Genomic DNA, 17,606 nt, shown 5'->3' on the forward strand with positions numbered 1-17,606 from the left:
GTCGATAAAACTTTAGTCTAAATAGTATAAGAATGTCATTAGATGACTATTGTGAGTTAAACCCCAACAACAATAAAAGCATATTTTATGTTACATGTCGGTGACAACGCAACTTTCAACAGCCAAAAGACTTGTCTTTTCACCCATCCCCTCCACCACCACCTTCATCACTACCAACTCCTCTATCGTCACTATCACCACTATAGCTCCTACATTATTAGCTATTTTATTGCCATTATCACCACCAGCCCACTTGCCACTAGTTCTTGCACTACCAACTCCTTTGTTGTCATTATCACCACCAACTCCTAAATTTCCAACTCTTCTGTCACCACTATCACCAATAGTTCTTCCACTACCAGCTCCTCTGATCCCACAATAACCACCAACTCCATTTTCTCCACCTTCACCTCCATTTTTTCTGTCATCACTATCACCACCACCTCTTCCACCATCATCTCCACCTTATTCACCTCCACCTCTACCTCACCACCATCTCCATCTTCTCCATCTCCACCTCCACCTCATTCTCCGCCACTACTATCTCAACCACCTCCTTCACTAGCGGTAGCGACGGCATCGGAGTTTAGCTGGTTAACTGGAAAGAGACAGAAAACAATGTTCACTTCAAAACAATGAGCAAAAATGCAAGAGTTCGACCAACAATATAACCGGCGAACAAGAAAAAGAAAGCAAGCAACCATAGAAAGATTATGCGAAGAGATTGGAATTAACCCCAAAGCCTACAAGACGTGGGTGAAGGACAATAAAGGTAGGTAATTAATATTTATTTGTGTGAATACTTGCTAGATATAATATATGTATTGTTATTTATGATTTTATCTCAATAGTCAGTGATATTAGTTTTATTATAAATTAGTGTAATTTATTTATTTATTGGCAAATCTTTTAGAAGCAACGAGTGGACACTAGACTAAATTTATAGATGAGCAGCGCATAAAAATGGAGGAATACGCTCAACAATATGAATGGCAAACACCCAAAAGAGAGAGAGAGAGATGATCAATAAATTTTGTCAAAAATAGAGATTGAGCAAAAAAGTTTAAAAATTGGGTCAAAAATCATAGACATGTGGGTGGAGAGAGAGAAAGTAGATAATAGAGGAATTTAATTAGAAACACCGAAGATCATGAAGACGATGACGAAATTCATGCTCTGAATGTCAAAGAATGTAAGTCTTCTAGCACAAAAACAAAACATTATGAATAAACGAAGAAAGATTAAAATATTTCCAGATTAACTATACTCTGCATCCTTAATTTAAATTAAAACATTCAATCATTTATAGTTATGATTAAGTAGGAATGGTGTCTCTCTAGACTTAGAGTCGGCCCAACTGTAAAGCAAGTTAGGCAACTGCCTAAGGCCCTCGATTTTGAAATGGCCCCTAATTTCAAAAATTTATAATTTATATAAATTTGTATTTTTTTAATAATAAATATTTTATTAAACACACTTTTCAATTGTTGTTCACAGTTTCCATTCTCTGCTCAATTTTGTGTCGTTGATTTCATAATTCCCAATTCCCATCAAAACCACTTTTCACTTCCCCCCCCCCCTCTCTCTCTCTCTCTCTCTCACTTCCTTTTAGTCTTTCTCTTGCGCACTTAAGCACTTAGCAACATCTCTAATTCTTTGTTCTGTAATTTTTGTTCTTCTCGTGCTGAGCTACGCTGTCTCTCTCTCTCGCTTACTCATTGTGACTGTTAGGCCATTTTTGTTCTTCTCGCTCGCTTCAACCTTCAAGTTTCACTGCTTTAGGCTTTAGCAACAACAATTAGAATCTTAGGTGTACACTACAAAGCAGCTAGACTGCTATTTGACTATTTGTTTCTTTCCATATCATTAACCTCGCAGTCTGATGCAATGCATACTTTTAGGCAAGCATACATTTATACATTGCATCCACTGTTAAGTTGGCTAAAAAATGCTTGAATCAATGAACTATTTACTCCATCATTATATCACTTTCTATTTTCATATTCTACTCCTCGCATATCAAACAGAATCTTCCGCCAACAAAACCGTTGAGTGCCTTGGTTAAATACAAAAATTCCTGAGAACTAAATCACAACCAAAACAGCAAGTACAATTCCATATAGGCATTTCAAGGTAAGGGAGAGCAGAAGTTCGGTTAAACCGAACTAACCAAACAAAATAGACTAAATTTGTCCGTTCGATTAGGTTATTTTCTTCTAATGGTTTGGTTCGGTCATCTTTTTTGAGAAGTTTGGTTTTTAATTTAATTTTTTATTTAAAATAATCAAACTAACCCAACCAACCAAATCGTTTTGAGTGCACTATAAAAGAAATGTACACAGAAATGACAGACAGTTAGAAACAGAACGGCGGAAAAGCGGAAGGACCTAACCCGCGTTAGCCTTCGACCCTTTCCCTTCCCCTTCATCTCCAACTCCCCGGCAACCCCTCGCTCCCTCCGACGCCGACACCAACACCAACAAACCCCAAATCTCCGGGGTTAGAAAAAGAAAGGACCGATGGTATAAGACACAAACCTTAAAACAGAGAAACAACAAGCTAACAAACACCAGATCTCTTTATCAGCACGTATATATAAACATTAAGATAGCAATATCGCGGCTGAATAGAGGGAAGCACAAGAAATTTACCTCGACTTTGGAGAGTTTCCCTTCGTCCAATACTTTGAAAAGGGCCAACCCCGCTGGGGTTTCGAATAACACAAGCATCTTGAAATCAACAGAACAAACCCGAAACAAACTTGTACTCTGAATCACCCAGTCGAGCACAAAATCATTACTTAAATCACTCTCCTACCCCGTCATAACACTGATCATGTTGGGAAAATCGGGCAATTTTCCCCAAAATCAAAAGCACCAAAATAATACCCGATAAAAACTATTGAATATAAACATAAACAGAACACCAGAGAATTAACGAGGTTTGACCAATATGGCCTACGTCCTCGGACACCACCAAATCTTCACTAATATCAAAGAGAGAAAATACAAAGTATGTAAGAGAAATACACACTCAAATGAGGGGGTACAAATGCAATAAATGCAAACTTGTTGGGATACATTTAACAAAGGGGAAAGGGGCATTAAATAAGGTGAAAGAGGATCTCCCTCCCACTGCCCAATCGATGTGGGATATGGGAGGAAGCCATAAAAAGTCTACAAATCTCCACCTTGGCGAATCTCCCAAATTCCAAAAAACCTCAACAATCTCTTCAAAGAATCAATAATCAGTAGGTGTCTTCAAATGCGCTATGAAGCGCCAACTTCAAATACTAAGGATATAAATCAAGTCCAAACAATGTTGAAACTTGACTGCTGTCACAACCTTAGTCATCATATCAGCAGGATTTTCAGCAGTTGGGATCTTCTGAATCTGTATCTCTCCTTCTTCTAGAATTTCCCGTACAAAATGATATCTTACGTCGATGTGCTTCGTCCTTGCATGATAAACTTGGTTCTTTGCTAAATGAATAGCACTCTGACTGTCACAATGTACCTTGATGTACTTTTGACCAATTCCCAATTCATCAAGCAACCCATAAAGCCAAATAGCCTCCTTCATAGCCTCTGTAACTGCCATGTACTCTGCTTCTGTGGTAGACAGAGCAACTGTAGACTGTAAGGTAGACTTCCAACTGACCGGTGCCTTTGCTAATGTGAACACATAACCAGTCGTAGATCGACGTTTATCCATATCACCAGCATAGTCGGAATCACAATAACCAACTATGCAATTATCCATTTTCTCATCCTGCTCAAATACTAAGCCAACATCTACGGTGTTCAGAATATACCGTAGAATCCATTTCACAGCTTGCCAATGTTCCTTTCCAGGATCATGCATATACCTGCTCATAACTCCAACTGCCTGTGAAATATCGGGCCTTGTACACACCATAACATACATCAAGCTACCAACAACTTTTGCATACGGAACCTTTGACATATACTCTTGTTCCACAACACTCTTCGGAGATAAAGATGCACTTAGTTTGAAATGAGGAGCTAACGGGGTACTCACAGGTTTTGACTTTTCATTCGTGCCGAAACGTTGTAGTACTTTCTTCAGATATGTTCTCTGAGTCAAACAAAGCCTTCTTCTTTTCCTGTCTCTGATTATCTCCATGCCAAGAATCTTCTTGGCTTCACCTAAATCTTTCATTTCGAACTCCTTATTCAACTGAGTCTTCAGTTTTTCAATTTCTCCACTATTCATTGAAGCTATCAGCATATCATCAACATATAAGAGAAGATAAATAAAAGATCCATCTTGTAGCTTACGCAAATACACACAGTGATCATATTTGCTTTTTGTGTACCTCCGCCCCAACATAAACTTGTCAAATCGCTTGTACCACTGTCTCGGAGATTGCTTCAATCCGTACAACGATTTGTTTAGTTTGCAAACCCAATTTTCTTTATCAGCAACTCTAAATCCTTCTGGCTGAGTCATATAGATTTCCTCTTCCAAGTCACCGTGTAGAAACGCAGTTTTCACATCCATCTGAACTAGTTCCAAATTCAATTGCGCTACCAAGGCCAACAAAATTCTAATGGAAGAATGTTTCACAACTGGAGAAAACACTTCATTATAATCAATACCTTCCGTCTGAGCGTAGCCTTTAGCCACCAACCTTGCCTTGTAGCGAACATCATTCTTGTCAGGAAATCCATCTTTCTTTGCATATACCCATTTGCATCCAATTGCCTTCTTTCCCTTCGGTAAGCTGGCTAGCCTCCATGTCTCATTCTTCTTAAGGGACTGCATTTCTTCATTCATAGCTTTCCTCCACTTTTCATTTTCTGAACTTTGGACAGCTTCATTGTAAGTGGCAGGAACTTCATCATTTACAATTGGAGATGCATAGGCCACCAAATCGACAAATCGAGCAGGCTTTCGAATCTCTCGTCGTGGCCTTCTTGTTGCTATTGATTCTTGTTGCTGTGGAGGTTCTTGGGTTGGAACCTCTTCTTCATCTGACGACTCCTCTGCCACAGGAGTGTCTCCACCTGATTTGATACTTACTGCTGGGTCAATTCTTCTTTCAAACTCCACCTGTTTTGGAGTATTCTCCACCTGTTGTGGAGCATCATCAAACTGTTGCACAACTTCATTTGTTACTTTTTCCAACATGGCAAATTCATCAAAAGTAACATCCCTACTAAAGATTATCTTCTTCGATTCCCTTTATTCCAGAAGTGATCCCCATGAACAAAGCTTTCTTTGCTCTTGGATCCAACTTGGATTCCTTAACATGATAGTATGCAGTGGAACCAAAAACATGTAAGGAATTATAATCATTAGCAGGTTTTCCAGACCATACCTCGAAAGGTGTTTTTCCACAAATAGCAGTTGATGGCAATCGATTAATGAGATGACTCGCATAAGTCACAGCCTCAGCCCAAAATTGTCTGCCCAACCCAGCATTGGACAACATACACCGAACTTTCTCCAGCAACGTTCGGTTCATGCTTTCTGCCACCCCATTCTGCTGTGGTGTATCTCTAACTGTAAAGTGTCGAACAATACCTTCATCTTGACAGACCTTATCAAATGGATCATTTCTATACTCACCACCATTATCTGTTCTGAGTCGTTTGATCCTTCTGCCAGTCTGAGTTTCCACCATATTTTTCCATTTAAGGAAACATCCCAACACTTCATCCTTTTTCTTCAAAGAATACACCCATACTCTTCGGGAATAATCATCAACAAAGGTTACATAGTAGTGTTTACCTCCCATAGATGCTGTCTTGGATGGTCCCCACACATCTGAGTGAACGTAATCCAGAATACCCTTAGTATCATGGATTGCAGTGCCAAACTTCACTCTCGTCTGCTTCCCTTTGATACAGTGCTCACAGAAGTCTAATTTGCAGGTCTTGACGCCTTCCAATAATCCTTGCTTGGCTAAAATTCGCAAAGATTTTTCACCTGCATGTCCCAAACGCATATGCCACAGTTTGGTTACTTCTGTATCCCTGTCATCATCTGAAGCTATTGCTGCTGTTGTCCCAATAGCTGCATTACCCTGATAGTAATACAAGTTATTCTTCTTTCGTATACCTTTCAATATTACAAGTGCGCCAGAGAACACTTTCATAACTCCATTTTCTGCAGTTACCTTCAATCCCTTGGACTCCAATGTTCCCACAGAAATGAGATTCTTTGTCAAACTCGACACATATCTTACATCTGTCAGTATTCTGGTTGATTCATCATGATTCCTCAAATGGATTGTGCTAACTCCGTTTGTTTCACAAGGTGTGTTGTTTGCTGTGTAAACAACTCCTCCATCAAGTTCTTGAAAGTCAAAGAACCAATTCCGATTAGGACACATATGGTGGCTGCAACCCGAATCCAAAAGCCAAGCTCCAGAATAGCTTGTTGAAGACGTAAGAACTAATGAAAGGTCTGAATCCTCATCATTAACTTCAGCAATATTTGAGACGGCTTTCCCTTTGTCAGATTTGCCCTTAGCTTTTAACTTTGGGCAGTCCTTCTTCCAGTGGCCTTTCTCCCGACAAAAGGCACATTCATCTTTGTTCGGTCTGGGTTTCGAACTAGACCTCCCTCTCCTTCCTTTCTTCTGGCTTTGCAAACGGCCTCTTACAATCAATGCTTCTGCTGCGTCATGCGTTGTTTCCTTTTTATCTTTCTTTCTCAACTCATAACTATACAAAGCAGCACAAACTTCACTAAGAGATACCTGAACCTTCCCGTGAAGTAGAGTCGTCTCAAGAAATTCAAACTCCTCGGGAAGGGATCCTAACAGCATCAAAGCCAAATCCTCATCTTTGAACGTTTCATCTAAATTCATCAAATCAGCTACCAACTGATTAAAGGTAGTGATATGATCATTTATTGTGGTACCAGGAACATAAGTAAAGCGGAACAATCTCTTTTTCATGTAGAGCTTATTCTGACCGCTTTTCTTCAAAAATTTCTCCTCCAATGCCTTCCATAGTATACCGGCAGAATTTTCCTTCGAGAATGCATACTTCTGCTCTCTGGACAGGCATGATCGAATTGTACCACACGCCAATCGATTGATGGTCTTCCAATCTTTTTCTTCAACATCTTCTGGTTTCTTTTCTTCAATGGCGATGTCTAGACCTTGCTGGAAAAGAGCGTCTAGAACCTCGCATTGCCACATGCCGAAATGACCCGAGCCATCAAACACCTCCACTGCAATTCTTGTATTCGCCAGATTCCTCGCCCAAGTGGACGAAGAAGAAACTCCCGATGTGGATTGTTCTGAATTCTTTTCGCCTGCCATCTCTGCCATCTTCTATATTCAATAGTTATCAAAGCGGAAACAATCCAAGAAAATCTTTTCTGATGTGGAAGATCAGACACAACTGCAACCACAGAGCATACTAAGAAAAACTTGGCCAAAAAAAGGAATCTTTTCTGATGTGGAAGATCAGACTCAACTGCAACCACAGAGCATACTAAGAACCTTGGGCTCTGATACCAATTGTTGGGAAAATCGGGCAATTTTCCCCAAAATCAAAAGCACCAAAATAATACCCGATAAAAACTATTGAATATAAACATAAACAGAACACCAGAGAATTAACGAGGTTCGACCAATATGGCTGAGGGGGTACAAATGCAATAAATGCAAACTTGTTGGGATACATTTAACAAAGGGGAAGGGGGCATTAAATAAGGTGAAGGAGGATCTCCCTCCCACTGCCCAACCGATGTGGGATATGGGAGGAAGCCATAAAAAGTCTACAGATCATACGATACAAAGTCCACATCAAACACTCCGGGGTTAAAATCAACAGAAAGAAATCATGTCTCTTTGAACCTAACCAATGTGTCTAAATATAGATATACATGCATACATACATGGAGATGGAGAAAGAGATTACGGTTTGGGAGATGAGAGCATTCTTTAAAGTAAAAGAAGGCTACAAAGAAGATTCAGTGAAAAAACCCTAAAGATTGCTTACCTCGTTCGTCGCTGAGGGAGAGGCCGATCCAGAGAAGAGTGAGAGTAAGAGTGAGACTGGGACTGAGGGGGGGGTCTAGGGTTTATGAAACGAGAGGGCTGGATTATAAGGCTTTATAATTACAAGATTCGCCTCTCTATTTTGAAAAATTCTATTGAATCCCCCTATTGTTAACTTATTTTTTAACTAAGAAATGTTCTTCATTTCTATATTATGCCCACTACAATTTAATTGGATTAGTTTTGGCCATGATTGAGATTTAGGTAGGAATTTATTTATGTCCCAAACTAATTTAGTTGTGGAAAACTAAAGTGCTATTCTCAGTGTTCTGTCTCTGATGATACAAAAATCTCTAATTTTTTATACAAAATTGACAAATGCACTCAAATAGTGCAGAAAACCAATTTCAAATTCAAAAAAAAAGATTGAGAATATATGTTAAAAAAAAGATAAAAAAATTAATCGTATTTTTCAAAATCTCAAAATTAATAAAAATGAAAATATTGAAAATCCAATTCTGCATTTTGTGATTAAACAATTTATTTAGCTGATTTTAGATTTTAAAACTCATCAGCACAAGCAGAGTCTGAACTCCCAGGTTCAACGCCTCAAATACAATGTGACCCCTGGGGTGAACATGACCCTTTTTAACGGGGTGAACATGACCCCCAATCCTTTGGGGGTCATGTTCACCCCCGTTAAAGGGGGTGAATAAAATTGCACTCCATCCCCCGCATCAACTTCAATTTAATATTTTATTTGGAAGTGAGGATCACCGCCCAGGAGACACAGCAGAAGCGGGAGATACTTATAATGTACAGTCCTCGTACTCGATCACTTGTGATAATCGTCTGTGCCACTTTTAGTATTCATACTTTCAATTAATAAATTAGGTCTATTTGTACACAACATGTGTTACAAAACATTTATAGGGCAATCAAAATAATCATTTTGCCCCTATAATTAATTACCCAAATACCTAATAGTATCTCTTTCTCCCTATGTCTCTCTCCTGCTCTCCCTCTCACACCGTCGACCCCAGTGACGACAACGGCAAACGGCAACGGCAGCGACAAGGCGAGGCAACGCAATGAGGCTGCAGAGGCGACGAGGCAAGGCGGCCGAGATTGCAGTGGCGAGGTGAGGTGGCAGCGAAAGCAGGCGAAGGCGAAGAATAACAGCATGTGAGGTTGCAATGGTGAGGGAGGGGGAAGAGGGAGAAGGGGATGAACAAGGATCAATATATCGTGAAATATCACGATATTTTGATGTCAAAATATCGCGATATAATACGATATATTACTCTTGTAAATATTCTGTAAAGATGTTTCTGTACAAATAGCATTTTTCTATAAATTATAGATTCAACCTTTAATATTTACATAAAATAAAAATTAAACTTCCAACTCAATAAATTAACACCAAAATCTCATGCACTGCAAAGTGCTCGTACTCGATCTCTTGGTCGCCTCCTCATTATTTTCAGCATATCACCACCACCCATCATCCACATTATTGTCACATTAGTATCAGGTGGCAGGTGAGTCTGACAGTTAATCTTAATTGGAAAATGCTAGAAAGCCCGACGGGCTTATCGAAAGGGGGCAAAAAGACCATTTTGCCCCCACGCTCTGCTCTCTCCTTCCCTCTCCCATGGATTCCCCCTCTGCTCTGCGCTTCCCCTGCCTACCATGGTCGCCGCTCGCCTCTCCGTTGCGCCTCGCCGTAGTCACCCGACCTCGCTGCCTCCGTCTCCTCGCCTCGCTGACAGTCGATGCAGCGACTGTCGGTGATAGTGGCGAGGCCGGGCGACTGCGGCGGAGAGGCGAGGGGCAACCATGGCAGGCAGGGGAGACGCAAAGCGATGGGGGGGCAGTGGCCCGCTTTGCAAATTTGCAAAGCGGGCGGGGGCAAAATCTTCATTTTGCCCTCTCTCTGTAAGCCGCTCTGTAGGCCCGTCGGGCCTTGTAGAGCGACTCATCTTAATTACCATTGCTGCTACGTTATCTGGTTTCACTTTTTACTTGGATAGGTACAGGTGGCTTTTCTACAAATCAAGTCATTAAGAACGCCGCCCCTACTGTAGCGGGGCAAGTGGTGCCGGGGGGGTTGCAAAGCAGCAGCCAACAGAGCAAGCTTGTAGGCTGGGCACAACCAAAGTCTGATCACTAGGCCTCTCCATCATATCCAACCCAATCCAATCTCAGCCTAGGGCTTCGTTTGGCAATGCGATTTGACCGTTTATAAGCTATTAGTACAACGTTTAAGCTATAAAACTTATTTAGTTACTTGTTTGGATTTATCAAGAACTTCAAAGCTCTACAGCTTAAACGCTTTTGTATTAGCGTTTAAAGAAAGCTTTGGGATAGCAACTTTTGCAGAAAAACTTATGAGAGCTTATGGAGTTGACCGAGGAAATGACTATTTTGCCCTATTTCAATTTCAATATCCTATTCTCCTTCAACGAAGCTCTCTTCTCCCACAGCATATGTGCCTCCTCCATTGCCGGATCTCCTCCCACAACGGTCGCCACCGCCGCCCATAGCTGCCATCGCCACTCATCGTTGCCCAGTGCCGCTGCAAGCTGCCATCGTCGCCCATCGCTGCTCAGCGCCGTCGCAAGCTGCCATCGTCACCCATCACTGCCCAGCGCTGCTATCGTCACCCATCGTTGCCCAGCGCCGCCCATCGCTGCCATCTCCGCCTATCGCTGCCTCCAGTGCCGCAAGCTGCCATCGCCGCCTCCTGGTTGTCGCCGCTCGGGATCTCTCATTTGTCGCGTCTGATACTGGCTCTTTCTGCTTCCGAATTGCCCTATTCCAATTTCAATAATTTGATGTATTGATAAAAATAAATAAATAATTTTATATAATATTTCAACATATATATTGAATATTTTTATGAATTAAATTTAAATTTATACATAAAGTAAAAAAATTATATATTTTTAAAATTATTTTATAATTTATTAACATGTAATTGTAAGTATTTCAACAATTGGACATCAATTACAATTTTTTTAAAAATATATATATATTTTTTAATTTTATTTGCATTATTCAATGTCATGTCAATTTTAGTCTTTTTGTCAAGTTCTAACAGTTTATCATGTTTTACAAACCAAACACATAATTTTATACTAATAGCTTAAAAGCATATTTATCCAAACATATTATCAGATTAAACACTACTTAGATTTAACACTATTACACAACTTAAACATTAATCAGTTTAAACGCTATTAAAAAAAAATGTAGCCAAACTAAGCCTAGATGATCTGGTGGGGGGCCATCGAATCGTTGTGAAACTGAGAGCTCATCCTCCTCCCAACGCACGTCGGGCGGCCGGCTGCTACTCCCATCTTCTTCAGTTATTTTCTTCCTCATTTGCTGGAACTTTCAGTCTTTCACTTCTGTTGTTTTTCTGTTTACCGTCTCTCTCCGTCATCATATTCGTATCGAGGAAAAATCAATGTAGATAAATTATATTATTAATTTATAAATTTTATATTTTATAAACAAATTATTTTGTCATATGTTAGTTTTTATTATTAAAGTCACTAAATTTTGATATTTGCTAAAATTCATTTTTTAATTTTATTAACAAAAACTGATATGATTTACATTAAAATAACCTTTAAAATAAGTTGATTGCGGAATTCAAATTTTAACATCAAGTAATTTTAGGGTTAATATTATTGTATATCACATTAGTTTTTATTAGTAAAATTTAACAAATAAATAAAAAGAGATTGAATCCTAACAAAAATAAATTCCAATTGCTGTGATGACAAAATTCTAACTGATCTTGGGAAAAAAAAGAAAGAAAGAAATTACAAATATTTATTATCACATTACAAAAATTAAAATTTAGTAACTAGAAGAGAAAATGCACCAAAATTTTATAATCTTTGGTGTGATTTACTATCATGAGCATTTTAGCGACTATTACTTAAATTATGGGAAAATAGGGTTAATTATACTAATAATCATTAAATTTTATATTTTGTTACTATTTGATTATTGAACTTTAAAATATTACTGTTTAATCATTAATATTTTAAAATTGTTACTGTTTAATCACCGAGATTTAAAATGTTACCTACTGATCACTAATATTTCAAAACTATTTTCATCCGTCATTCGTGAACTTAAAGTTTAATGACTAATGAGTGACGGATGAGAAATAATTTTTAAATATTAGTGATTAATAGGTAATATTTTAAAGTTCAGTGACTAAACAATAACAGTTTTGAAATATTAATGGTTAATAGGTAACATTTTAAAGTTCAGTAACCAAACAATAAGAGAATGCAAAATTGAGTAATTATTAGTATAATTAATCCTGAAAAAATATGCCCAAATGCTTTATAATTACAAGCTTCATCTCTCTATTTTGAAAAATTATATTGAACCCCCTATTGTTAACTTATTTTGTAAGGTAGTATTTGTTAAAATAAACAAAATAATATTAAAATATTTTTTGAATTAAAATATAGAATGATAAAAAAAAATTGTAAAATATTTTAAGTTTTTTATCAAATTATTTTTTATTTTTTTTGAATGTATTAAAAGATATATGTATAATTTTTTTTTATTTGTAATGTTCAAAATATGCTTATCTTAAGAGAAAAAAATATAAATATATTTGAAAAAAGATAAACATATCTAAAAAATATTAAATAAAAAATCACATGAATTTTTTTTTAAGAATCGTTAAATAAATTTAATAAATATATTAAAAATAATAAAAATTTAAAATACTTTTCATATCATATTTATATTTTAATTAACAAATACTACTAAAATATAAAATAAATCCATCATTTTACCTTGTTATCTCCCTTCTATGAGTTTATATTAAATTTACCAGAAGATATATAATGCAATACTCTCTTAATAAAATCTAAGATAATGTAATTAATAAAAAATATAAAAAAATCAAGAATACCCAGCTCTCTGTCTCCCCTTTCTTTTTTTTTGTTTCTCTAAATATAAAAATGTTTTAAACTATCCAGCGAGCAGTGCGGCTTTCGTAGTTGAACATAAATTAATTAGTGTGGAGATGATCATGACTAAGCACGCAGATGAAGAAACTTAAATGAATATCTTCCATGTGGAGTGGGCCCCACATGCATGGGCCCACCACCCTCTTAAAGTTGAACAACTATTATGTTTTCCAACTGTGGGCAACATAATAGTTGCCTATCTTCCATTTAACTCATGTTACATATACATTATTTTTGTATATTTTGAGATATATAAAAAAATATTATGATCAAAATATTCTTCATTTTTATGCATCTCACACGTTTCATGTGCCTCGTAAGGGACATTTTTATCATTAATACACATTTATGTAACCCAAAATATACACAAAGATATACCAATAATATTTCCCCTTCCATTTAACATATCTGTTTTTAATATATTAATATTTTTATTTGTTGGTATTAATATATTATATTTAAAAATTTTTTATTAATTAAGAAATATATTCAAATATTATAAATAAAAATACGTTCTATATAATGCCTCACAATCCACCCTCTCGTTTCTTAAACCCTAGACACCCCCTCACTCTCCTCCTTCTCTTGGCCTCTCCCTCAGCGAAGAACGAGGTAAGCAATCTTTAGGGATTTTTCACTGAATCTTCTTTGTAGCCTTCTTTTACTTTAAAGAATGCTCTCATCTGCCAAACCGTAATCTCTTTCTCTATCTCCATGTATGTATGCATGTATATCTATATTTAGACACACTGGTTAGGTTCAAAGAGACCGATTTCTTTCTGTTGATTTTAACCCCGGAGTGTTTGATCTGGACTTTGTATCGTATGATCAGTGTTATGACGGGGTAGGGGAGTGATTTAAGTAATGATTTTGTGCTCGACTGGGTGATTCAGAATACAAGTTTGTTTCAGGTGTGTTCTGTTGATTTCAAGATGCTTGTGTTATTCGAAACCCCAGCGGGGTGTTGGCCCTTTTCAAAGTATTCGACGAAGGGAAACTCTCCAAAGTCGAGGTAAATTTCTTGTGCTTCCCTCTATTCAGCCGCGATATTGCTATCTTAATGTTTATATATACGTGCTGATAAAGAGATCTGGGTTGGTCAGCTTGTTGTTTCTCTGATTTAAGGTTTGTGTCTTATACCATCGGTCCTTTCTTTTTCTAAATCCGGAGATTTGGGCTTGGTGGCGTCGGTGTCGGCGTCGGAGGGAGCGAGGGGTCGCCGGAGAGTTCTGTGTACATTTATTTTATTCTACACCCAAAACGATGTCGTTTTGGTCGGTTGGGTTAGTTTTGTTATTTTAAATAAAAAATTAAATCAAAAACTAAACTTCTCAAAACGATCACAGAATCGAACCGAACCATTGGAAGAAAATAACCGAACTGAACTTACAAGTTTGGTTGGTTTTCTTGGGTTAGTTCGGTTTAACATAACTTCTGCTCTCCCTTACCTGTAAATGCCTATATGGAATTGTACTTGCTGTTTTGGTTGTGATTTAGTTCTCAGGAATTTTAGTATTTAACCAAGGCACTCAATGGTTTTGTTGGTGGAAGATTCTGTTAGATATGCGAGGAGTAGAATATGAAAATAGAAAGTGATATAAGGAAGGATTACATAGTTCATTTCATTCAAGCATTCTTTAGCCAACTTAACAGTGGATACAGTGTATAAATGTATGCTTGCCCAATTACTCTTGCCTGAAAGTATGCACTGCATCAGACTGCGAGGTTAATGATATGGAAAGAAACAAATAGTCAAGTAGCAGTCTAGCTGCTTTGTTTGGTTATGACTCTACCTAAGTCCTAAGCCTCTTCTAGACTGTAAATCTATTATGCCACTACTGCTTTCTTTTCTGGTTTCTTTCCGTGTATCCAGTGTCCTCATGGAAAATAAATATAAAATGTTTGAACATTAATGTATCCGTGAACTTTGTCTTCCAAATCATTTTGTAGTTGTCATCGGAATTTTCACCGCTCGGAGGAGATGCCTATCCCTGAAGACCAATCTTCAGGGATCATATCGGTGGAGGCAGGCAGAGCAACACCAAAGAGCAAAAAGACAAAATTCACAAACGAGCAGTGGGCCAAGATGTAAGAGTTCGTAGTGGGCAGAAACAACTGAAAGGGATCGAGTAGTCATCAAGGAGTTTTGTCAAGAGATAGGAATTCACCCAAAAGCTTACAAGACTTGGGTCAAGAACAACAAGGGTGCGTAGAGAAATAGCGCGTGATGTCCTAATATTTTTTGGTTGCTCGCTCTTTTTTGCTTGTTCGCCACCTATATTGTTGAGCGAACAAGCAAAAGAGAGCGAGTAGCCATCGAAAAATATTAGGTCATCATCCGCTATTTTTCTACGTACTCTTGTTGTTCTTGACCCAAGTCTTGTAAGCTTTTGAGTGAATTTTTGTCTCTCGGCAAAATTCCTTGATGACTACTCACTTCCTTTTGGTTGTTCGCCAATCACTATGTTGAGCGAACTCCTGCATCTTGGCTCGTGAACTTTGTTTTTTTCTTATTCTGTTCAGCTTCTTGTTGTCAATGGAATTTTCACCGCTCTAAGGAGGTGCCTATTATCGCAGAGACCAATCTCACTGGCATGATCTGTTTCAAGGATCACAGCCATCTCAAAGACCTCCGTAGGCACCTCCTCCAAGCGATGGAAATTCTGTTAACAACAATAAACTGCATACAATAAGAAAATACAAAGTTTACTACGGACGAGCAGGGGGCCAAGATGCAGGAGTTTGCTTAATGTTGTGGGTGGCGAACCAAAATGGAGCGATTAGTCTCAAAGAGTTTTGCCAAATGATAGGAATTCACTCAAAAGTTTAAGGACCTGGGTTTTATAAGTCCAAGCCAAATCTGAAGCTGCCTCCTACAAAGGTTGCACTAAGGGTTCAACCATGTCGCCCGCTAACATGAATGCCGCTGCTGCAAAAAAGCTATGGCCGGTCAAAGAAGAGATATGAAAAAGATAGCGAAGAAATAGAAGAGGATCGTGGCAATGTGGAGAATGGGTCCATATGCTAAAAATAACGAGGACGACAATGAAGAGACCGAGTACGAGGACTAGGACTAGACAGGACAGGACGGATTGCAAAGAGTACCCCACCCCACGCCAGTTTGGGCCTCATTTTGTACGTGCCTTAATATCTGCCGGAATGCTGCCGTTTGCCAGTACCAAGATTTTGACTGCTTTGTAGTTAAGTGTGGAAAACTTGGGCAGCTAGAAAAAATTTTCAGAGTGAAACTCAGCTTCGCCACCCCCCCCCCCCCCCCCCCCCCCCCGGGGGAGCGGTGATCCTCCACTTCCAAGTAAAATATAAATTGAAGTGGACGGTGGTGGGATTACATTGTTTTTGTAGCGCTGAAACTGAAAGTTCAGACCCTGCCTGTGTTGATGAATTGTAAAATTTTAAAGTTTTAGTTATTTGTTTATTAGATCTTTTAGTGCTATCATTTTATTTATTAACAAATTGAAATTATTAAATGAAATGTTATATGTTTAAATTATCTTAAATTACATGTCTAGGCGCACGCAATGCTTACGTGATTATGCATCACTAAACTCACTATTGAGTCACTTATAATCCTTATTCAATTATTTTTTAAAAAATTAAATTATATTTAACATTTATGAAATTTGACTAAGAGATGAACGCATTCTTAACCTTTGAGAAGTGACAGAAATATTTATCTAAGTTTATAACTCTAATTATTTGATTTTAAATATATTAAATTAATTTTTTATCATAAATTGAATCGATGGAAATAAAGTAACAATATATCACCATAATGTGTCAAATCAATAAATATTTTGTACAACAAAGTTGTTATGTCACCAAACTCGCGGAGTAATGATTTGTGCTCTTATTTCTAAACCTTAGATTTAATTTCACAATAAAATGTATCATTATTAAAAGTTGTGTTTTGTTTATGAGAAAGATTGTAAATATTATTTAATCATTTGTTATTCTGAACATCATACTTAGTTACCATTTAATGTCATATATCTTCAAAATCTTCTTCTATTTGATATTTAGATAAATATTGATAAAAAAACTTTTAAAAATCACGACTTCACTAATCATATTCTACTATCATATATTTAGATAAGTGTATGATATATGACAATTATCATATACTATAAGCACTCTCGTCCGGATATTCAAACTATCCAAACTATTCGAACGAGAGCGCCTACGGAAAGAGAAAGAATGAATTATAAGACATGAATTGCCCTAGCATGCATACATAAGAATTAATACAGCAGAAGCTAAGTCACACACATGCATACACTACGGGTACTTCGCTAGCACAACAGTCACATGATAAACAAATACAAACAAACACCTGTGTCAATATACAAGAGACACGAGAAATGACCTGACATAGTAAAAAATAATAGAGTAAATCCTACTCAGACATCAGAATTGACATGGACTTATGGGACTGCCTATACACTATATCGACTCTATCGCTAAAAGTTGATTCTCTTGCCCATGGCCCACACTGCCATTACTTGGAATAATGAAAAGCAAAGTGAGTTGAGAAACTCAACAAGCATAAAGAAAGAAAGGTGGAAGGCTAAGCATATCCAATAAACTCTCCCCAA

The 17,606-nt window shown here is 37.6% G+C and overlaps 1 long non-coding RNA gene across 1 annotated transcript; it reads left to right on the forward strand.

Moving 5' to 3' along the window:
• The first annotated feature begins 13,536 nt into the window (after positions 1-13,536).
• Positions 13,537-16,262, forward strand: LOC127793147 (uncharacterized). Its single transcript, XR_008021273.1, has 3 exons — positions 13,537-13,605; positions 13,905-14,005; positions 14,944-16,262. It is a non-coding gene; the product is annotated as an uncharacterized LOC127793147 (long non-coding RNA).
• Positions 16,263-17,606: the final 1,344 nt, after the last annotated feature.

This window comes from Diospyros lotus, unplaced genomic scaffold (genome assembly GCF_014633365.1).
Source record: "Diospyros lotus cultivar Yz01 unplaced genomic scaffold, ASM1463336v1 superscaf1, whole genome shotgun sequence".
NCBI lineage: Eukaryota > Viridiplantae > Streptophyta > Magnoliopsida > Ericales > Ebenaceae > Diospyros > Diospyros lotus.